Source organism: Etheostoma cragini, chromosome 19 (genome assembly GCF_013103735.1).
Source record: "Etheostoma cragini isolate CJK2018 chromosome 19, CSU_Ecrag_1.0, whole genome shotgun sequence".
NCBI classification, from domain to species: Eukaryota; Metazoa; Chordata; class Actinopteri; order Perciformes; family Percidae; genus Etheostoma; species Etheostoma cragini.
In genome coordinates, this window is record NC_048425.1 from 18,986,959 (window position 1) to 18,995,228 (window position 8,270).

The window sequence follows — 8,270 nt, forward strand, 5'->3', positions numbered from 1 at the left end:
CAAAATGAGTCAGATCACACTAAAAAGGAGTTAATACGGCGCATTTCCGAGACTCCTTTTACGTTGTTCATGCTCATTGAGATTACATAATTGAGATTACTTTGCTGAAATCAAAATGTCAACTTAAAAACCCTCCTCAATAATTAAGTGCAGGGAAGAAAATACCTCAAAAAAGATTAAAGGAGAGCATTTTTGCAAAGCGCTGCACCCAATGAGGCGTTGAGTTTAGCCTTCAGAAGCCTAAACTGAAAATACAGTGGTTTCTTCCACTTTGTTTGACTTGTTGTTCCCTGTATGCGAAACACATCCTACCTTCTTTATACCAGTGATTCGGACATGCTCTGCTAATTTGTCGCCTGTGTGTACACATTTGTCTACATTTATGCTTGTGTGTGCACATAACCTGAGAAAAATGTGTGAATGAAAGAATGTGAAAGGATGGAAGGGGAGTACGGAGGAGTTTGTACGGGGGAGACGCTTCTCTAGTTTTCTCTCAACTTCAACATAAAACCTGCGGGAGCAGAGGAGGGGGAACAAAAGAGAAGCACTTCTGGACTTTTTTAGTTTGTTGTTGCTCCGAACAGTCTCTCCGCCTGTCTTCCGTCACTGAGAAAAGAAGTGATGACTGGCGGGAAGAGAGTAACTGAGTGGATGAGGGAGAACAGCCTAACAACATGAATCAACGTGTATCACAACACAGGAAAAAGGCTGTTTGGCCTAAGGTTAGCCTTGAGCAGCGCTGCGTACTCCAACTTGATAACCTAAGAACACATTACGATCCGTGTTCCATGTGAGCGCTGTAGGTGTTTGTGTACCGGCCAGCACAAGAAAGTCTAGCATTACCTAAAAAGCATGACAGTGTATGAAATACTAACACTGCTTCCAAGAAGTAAAAGATGCGGCTGTTTTTAAACCAAAAAGCTATCTGTTTGGGCTGGCTGTAACACCTAGTAGTGGTGGGACAATTACACTCTCCTGTTTCTTTGTACCCTTTTCTGATTTTACTGTATTATATGCTTCATTCTTTTTATTGCATGATGGGTTGTTTTGTTCTTGCTTCCTGATGTAAAGCCCTTTGGATGCCTGCTGGTAGCTGTAATGTGCTACACGAATACATTTTGATTTGATTTGAAGAAGTAAACATTTAAAAAATAGTCTCAAAATCTCAAAATAACATCTTTGGAAAAACATTAAAAGTGTGTTCAAGACAACGTCATGTTGAAAAAAGTGTCAGACAGCGCGGCGACATCCTATAAAATGAATACTAAATAGTAAACAGAACCCTTTTTTATCTTAATGGTACATTCATGAGATTTAGATTCATGCAAAGCTTTGTTGCAGTGGAAATCGGATTTCTGTATCATTTTTTTTGGTTGTAGCTTGGAATTTAGGATGATGTATTGCAGTTGTATAGGCAAAGATACACACGCACACACACACACACACACACACATACACACACACACATGGAGAAGTTCTAAAAAAGCCAAATTAATGTATTTTCCTTTATTAGACAGACGAAGATGTGTGAAAGGGGGAGTGACATGCAGCAAAGGGGCCGCAGGCCAGATTCAAACCCCCGACCGCTGCGTCGAGGAGCAAGCCGCTGCACATGGGCATCCACTCTACCCACTGAACTATCTGGGTGCCCCAAATTAATGTATTTTAACCAAGAAATAAAGAGGGTGAAAATAATTCTCTTTCACTGCATGTGATGCTCTTACATGCCGGCTGGAAAATCCCATGCATTTTGACGGGAGCTTTTGTATCTAATAAGAGATCACAGACGAGACGTTTTGGAGGGACCCCAGTGTGCAAAGACATGACAGCAATGCTACACACTTCTAAAGACTGCTACAGGCTTCTTTCATGTAGAATTACCAGTCCTCACCACAGCAGGAGCCCTGAAAGAATTTGCACAAAGTCTGTAAAATGATCAGATCCTACAGCACAGTTTATGTGGTTCCACGGTGGACATCAAGGACACCTTCACATTACTGCACATCAATTATTAGTACACACAGTAAAATGAGCTAAAAGTTGGCCATGCATTCCTTCGGATGTCCAGTACAAAAGCAACTACTGTGTTGAATCTGCAATCAAAAACCCACTGATGGATCAAACTTTGCTGTAGTCTCAACACGGCCACATGATCACGCTTGCTTTGAGAGGGACAAAACTATTTCATAATAATATAATAATCAATATTATTCATCAGCTGAAATACAGATTTCCATCTTTGTACAACATAATTTTAAAGATGTACATAATAGCACAAATCAATGGCAATCTATCTGCTTTAACGTCCATTATAATAATAATTTTCTGATTGCGCGCACACACACACACACACACAGACACACACACTGCTGGACTGGTACAGTCTGATACTGATAATATGATGATGAATGATACTTTTTCTCCATAGAAAAAAGAGCAACATTTTGTAATTCATTATGGCAAAGGAATTTAGAATCCATTACTTAATTCAATAAAGGTCAGAGGTCAACTGACGGTGAACTGAAAGAAGTAATCAGCTCATTTTGTGAATATACAAGCAGAATGAACGTGCTGTTTCTTCCTTTCCTTTAAGCTATCACAGCATTCAGACTGATAATTGATTATTGGAAAAGACATATTTCCTCTCTACAATATTACTATAAATGTTGAATTTCCCGCTGATGCACTGCTGAACAAACTCTATTCTGGTGAAAGGCCCCAGTAACACAGAGGGGGTCTCCAGCCATTCAACATTGCTTTTTTAGAATAAAATGAAATACAGTCGATCTGTTCTCTGGATTAAAAAAACACTAGCGTTGATGAAAGTTGCAACACCTCTTTGTTGTTTGTGATACATTTCTTTCACACATTACACATTTTTAAAATGTAAACCAAATCCCAGTTTGCGGACCAGGGGATTTAAAATTGGCATTTTTCTCTTTGTGATCGTTCCTGGTATATTCCCCATAACTGACTTCCACATCACGATCATTGGTTTTATTATATTTCATGTTAAATAACAGTTACACAAAACCTACAGATAACCTAACCCTGACTCATGAAATTATTGAAAACAGACTTTTAAAAAGTCATTTTCCGTCAGGTTTTTCCTTAAGAAATTATCAAATTATTTGAGAAATGTTGGTTACTATAAAATATTAAATTTCTCCCATTGCACTGCGACAAAGGTATTCTTAATTATTTGAAGGTTATTTTTTTCATGGCATGTATTTATTACTACTAGCCGCCCAGCTGGTATGTGAGCAGTGATCAGGCGTTGATATTAAAGAGATCAGCGGTGAGGAGCCCACAGTCTGCCTGCAGCTCGTACCACAGCTGTTCTTCATTATTCAATAATCAGTATGTTCATATTGAATCAGATCAGCGGTGAGGAGCCCACAGTCTGCCTGCAGCTCGTACCACGGCTGTTCTTCTGATGGATGAGGGACCCGGCTCACCTCTGTCCTGTCTTTGCGTTAGTCTAGTGGTCTACACTCCAGTTTTTCTACTGTTGCAGTTTTACACCAAACTGTGACTGTGATACCACTACAATATAGCAAATATGACCAAGTCAAAATAGGAAAGAAATATTAGGTTAACATATATATAGCATTTTAAAATATTATTAAATTACACTATATTTAACACAAATTGATCTAAATTAAATGCAAATATTAAAGAAGTAAATAGTAATTTTCACAAATATTGACTCCCCTTTTACTTTAACACACCTAATTCATCACTGGTGCAGCCGATTGGTTAAAAGTTGCATACTCATTTGAATGGCGATCAAATGTTTGTTGTCAGTTTTACGTTACACACTCAGTGTCCTTGGCAACACTGCACCATAAAGATAAAGGAACGCTGTAGGCTCATCTGCAAGGACGGTACCCAATCAGGGTTGGAATATCAGAAGGTTTCCCAAGCCGTGATGGTAGGTGTGTCTGCACGGGAGCTAAGGAGTCAGAAGGCCTCCAGGAAGTCAACAGCAACTGTGAGGGAGCTACAGGCTTCCATGGTTCACAGGGGGTTACTGCTGCTTCACCGGCAGCTTGCACGGCCTGATGGGACAGAAAGGTAGCTTTCTGGCCATCACACATCCTGATGTGGGGTGTAGCATCATCATGCTGTGGAGAAAGCCCCACTACACAGATAAAGATGCAGTAGTCGGGTATATGTGATATTCTTATATGTGACATAAGAATACGTGGCACAGCTTTAAATTGTTGTTGTGGCCTTAAACAGCCCTCATGATGCTTTCCAGAGCTCGAGCACTTTTGCAAAGAAGGATGGGGAACAATTTCTGCGTCAAGATGTTCAAAGCAGATCTGTCCACGAAGTCTGAAGTCTATCCCTGCTGCATGTACAGCTTGGGGCAGTACTTGAGGGGGGTGAATTGTAATGCAGTCAATTGCTTTGCGTTTAGGTCCATTGGGGGGTTTTGCATACTACAGACCCAGAGACCCTAATTACTCACCAGTAGCACATGTCTTTGGATCCAGGTTTGAGCGTTATATGTCTCTGGACAAAACTGAGATGAACTGCAATATTTTTTCCTTTTCCTCATTTCACCCTCTTTCTCCAGGTAGACTGGGAGGGCGCCCATGGGGACTGTTACTAAAACCATTTAAAGATGAATACCATTGCAACAAGAAAGCAACATGACTTTATTCTGCTTCCTCAAGCTTTAATTTAAGTTTTTTTTTACTTCATAGTGTAAAAACAAGAAAGCAGTTGTTGCCCCCGTTCTGTCTGCAGATGTCGAAGGAGGTCACAAACTCGAAGGATAGACTACACACTAAAAACACCTCAAAGTACACAAAGTACAGCCTCCAAAATGACTAAAAGCGGACCATTATACCAGCAGTGGTGGAAGAATTATTCAGATCCTTAACTTAAGTAAAAGTCCTTCACTGAAAATGTCACTTAAGTAAAGTATGTAAGTAGCATCAGGGAAATGTACTTAAGGTATTCAAAGTAAAAAGTACTCAGTTAAGAAAAATCCTCGCATTTAAGAGACAATCAAAAAGTGTCTAATCATTTCTTGTAGGCCTACATGTTGGTGGGTAGTTTCATTTGTAATAAAGCATAATGTTTTATGAACTACTGTTTTGTGTGTAACAATCTTAGTTTGTAAAGTAACTAGAAACTAAAAATGTTAGATGAATGCAGTGGAGTAAAAAGTAGAAGATGTCTGTCTCTCTGAAATGTAGCGCAGTAGAAGTAGAAAGTGGCATGAAAAGAAAAGACTCAAGTAAAGTAGAGGTACTTCAAATTTGTTCTTAAGTACAGTAGTTCAGTAAACATACTTAGTTACATGCCACCACTGGGTAGGACTTAGTTAAGGGATTTTATATTAGTCTCAGTCAGGTGTAACAAATGAACACTAACAACATGTAGTATATCGATGTGTACATTTACACTCTCATCAAAGCTGGGCAAATGGATGGCTCAGATGGTTTTATCTCAGACTGGAAACTATGTGTGAGCCTTTTGGTGTAACTGTACCTGGGTCAGGTTTATCATTTCATGATATCTTTACAAAGTGTTCACAATGAAGACATGCATGCATGTGGTTAAGCTTCTCAGTCTAAGAGCCTGTTTGGTGTAACAACATTACAATACTACAAGTACTGACGAGACTCAGAAGGCTCAGAAAAAGCACAACTTAGTAGCTGCTCGGGCAAAACCATAGGCTTGTGCATCTGCAGATGGACTTTCAATCGGAGCACATTTAAAAAAAGAATCAAAATGGCACTTTCATTAGAATAATTAGATATTTGTGACTAACCCTAACCCTAACCCTTGTATTTTAACGGAATTTATCTGCATTTACATGTATTCATTTGGCAGACCCGAAGTTTCCTTCAAATCTAATCCCTCAACCCATGTAATTCCTGAAAATGCACCTTGCGTTAGTTTGAAAAAAAGAGGACTTGTTTGGTCGTGTTAAGGAAGACTCAGAGGGACAGGTGGGTTTTTGTAGTGTTCTAGAATTATTTTAAACTTTCTCATTCTAAAAAAAAAATAGTGCGAGAATAGAAAAGTTGTCTTACCTGTTAAGTTGTCATAACGACGAGAGATGTGTCCGTAGCAGGGAAGTGCATGTGTGTATGCTTTGCTGGTAGGCAGACATGTGTGTGTGAAAGGCGGAGAAGAGAGAGAGACAGCGAATGAGAGAGAGCGATGCAGTTTCACCAAAGACGGTTGGCCACTGTCGCTCTTTCAGCCTTTTAATCCACTTTACCATAATGGCACTCTGCATGTACGTGTGTGTGTGTGTGTGTGTCTGTGTGTGTGTGTGTGTGTGTGTGTGTGTTTGTGTGTGTGTGTTTGTGTGTGTGTGTGTGTGTGTATGTGTGTGTGCGTGTGTGTGTGTGTGTGCTATAAGTTGTTTCATAGTGATGCTGGAAACAAGAGAAAAACACCTTAGTGTGCGCCTTCAATCTGACACACACACGCACACACACACACACACACACACACAGATACAGTATACGCTCATACTTTCAGTTTGAGTGGGTGTTTTTTCTCTCTCTCTCTCTCTCCCCTTTCATCCCTCACCTCCTCTCTTACGGCCTCTTTGGTCTGTCAGTTTTTAAACGGCCATTTGGTTTGTCCAGGAAGGTGAGCATATGCAGTCAAGGTCTGATGTCAGTTAGGGGAAAGTCTGCACCAAATCTTCAATTTCTAGGGAGATGTTTGCAGAAGACGAAGTTGCAGAAACTTCTAGTTTTCTGAAAAGTGAACAAAAAAAGCTTTGGCATTTATGATGAGGCAAACAATACACCTGTCATGGTGGTACAGTAGCTACAGCTAGCAGCCGGTTAGCTTGAGGGAAACAACTCACCTGTCCACTAGCAGACATGTGCGCTGGCAGGTAAATGTTATTACATTTGTACAGAGCCAGGCTAGCTCTTTATGCTAAGCTAAAGATGACATCTTCTCATGCTGAGCCTCTCATCTAACTCCCAGTGAGACATGTATTTTCAAAACTTCCAAAAACCCCTTAAAGAAGATTTTACTTCTGTCCCATTCCCTAAGAAAAGGAATGTTTTTGTGCATTTTTAGCTAATGTACCCTGATTTTAGGTCTCCAGAGTTAGCTAACGGAGGACGAGTTAGCAAAAACGATTAGGGCAATTAAGAGAGAAAGAGGGTTCGACAGAGGGAAGAATGGAAGCAAAGTGGACAGGAGTCGAAGAAACATTAGAGAGGTCGGCAGAAACCTTTATGCTAAGCTAACCAGCTGGGGGCTGTAGTCTTGAGACTATGAGTGCTTTCAGTTCTCATCTAACTTTTGGCAAATAAACTAATAAGAAAATATTTCAAGATGTCAAACAGTTGCTTTATTACTTTTTGACTAATATGTCAAGAAGTGAATTATTTCAAATTTGTGCTTATATTTTGAATGTTCCTAAATATTTATTTGCTTTTAATTAAATTACCACCCAGCAAATCCGGGAACAATTGGTATTCAAGCACCGTGAGAGTGTGCCCAATGCACTGAGAGTGGGGACAGTTGGGAGCTTCAGTATGCAAAATGAAACAGAACACAGACGGACACATGATGAACATAGCAAAGAGTTCTCAAGTTTGTACATTTGAGGAATTCAAGGGAAGAAAAATATCATGTAGCCACTCTAGACTGATCCAAGAGCTGTCTGGTGGAAAATTTTAATTATCATTTTAATTGATGTAAACCTCTAGCAGAAAATACACTTTCTAAAAACACTCAAGTTTGTCCTTCAGAGCATATCTGAAGTCCTTTAGCCCCTGCAGCACTGAAGGTGGTTCTGGAGTTCTCCAGTCTTGTTTGGTCTTTCTGCAGAAGGGGGGGGGGTTAATATGCGCCCAGCAGCTCATTCTCGTCCCGGGACACCCGACATCATTCATTGAGCCATGGTCAAACTGAACAGGAGTGGCTACATTCTGATGCACTGACAATAATCACTGATGTGCAGAAGAGAGGATCATGAAATACCATTGAACACGTCGCCAAGCTCCAAATGAAGCAGAGGTCGACTCCAGTCACCTTCTGATGACTTGCCACTTGACAAAAAGTAGCAGTAACTTAAACAGCAGCAGCAGCAGCCTGAGCAGCAGCAGCCTGAGCAGCAGCAGCCTGAGTAGCAGCAACTTAAACAGCAGCAGCAGCCTGAGTAGCAGCAGCCTAAACAGCAGCAGCAGCATCTTGAGTAGCAACAGCAGCCTGAGCAGCAGCAGCAGCCTGAGTAGCAGCAGCCTGAGTAGCAGCAGCAGCCTGAGTAG

General features: G+C 40.6%; 1 protein-coding gene across 1 annotated transcript in view; it reads right to left on the reverse strand.

The window, feature by feature from the left end:
- The window catches only part of si:dkey-19b23.10, an 18,016-nt gene extending 11,718 nt beyond the window's left edge, over positions 1-6,298 (reverse strand). Inside the window, exon 1 of the mRNA XM_034856253.1 lies at positions 6,057-6,298. The gene's annotated coding sequence lies outside the window, so the exon portion shown is untranslated. The remainder of the gene's footprint in view (positions 1-6,056) is intronic.
- Positions 6,299-8,270: the final 1,972 nt, after the last annotated feature.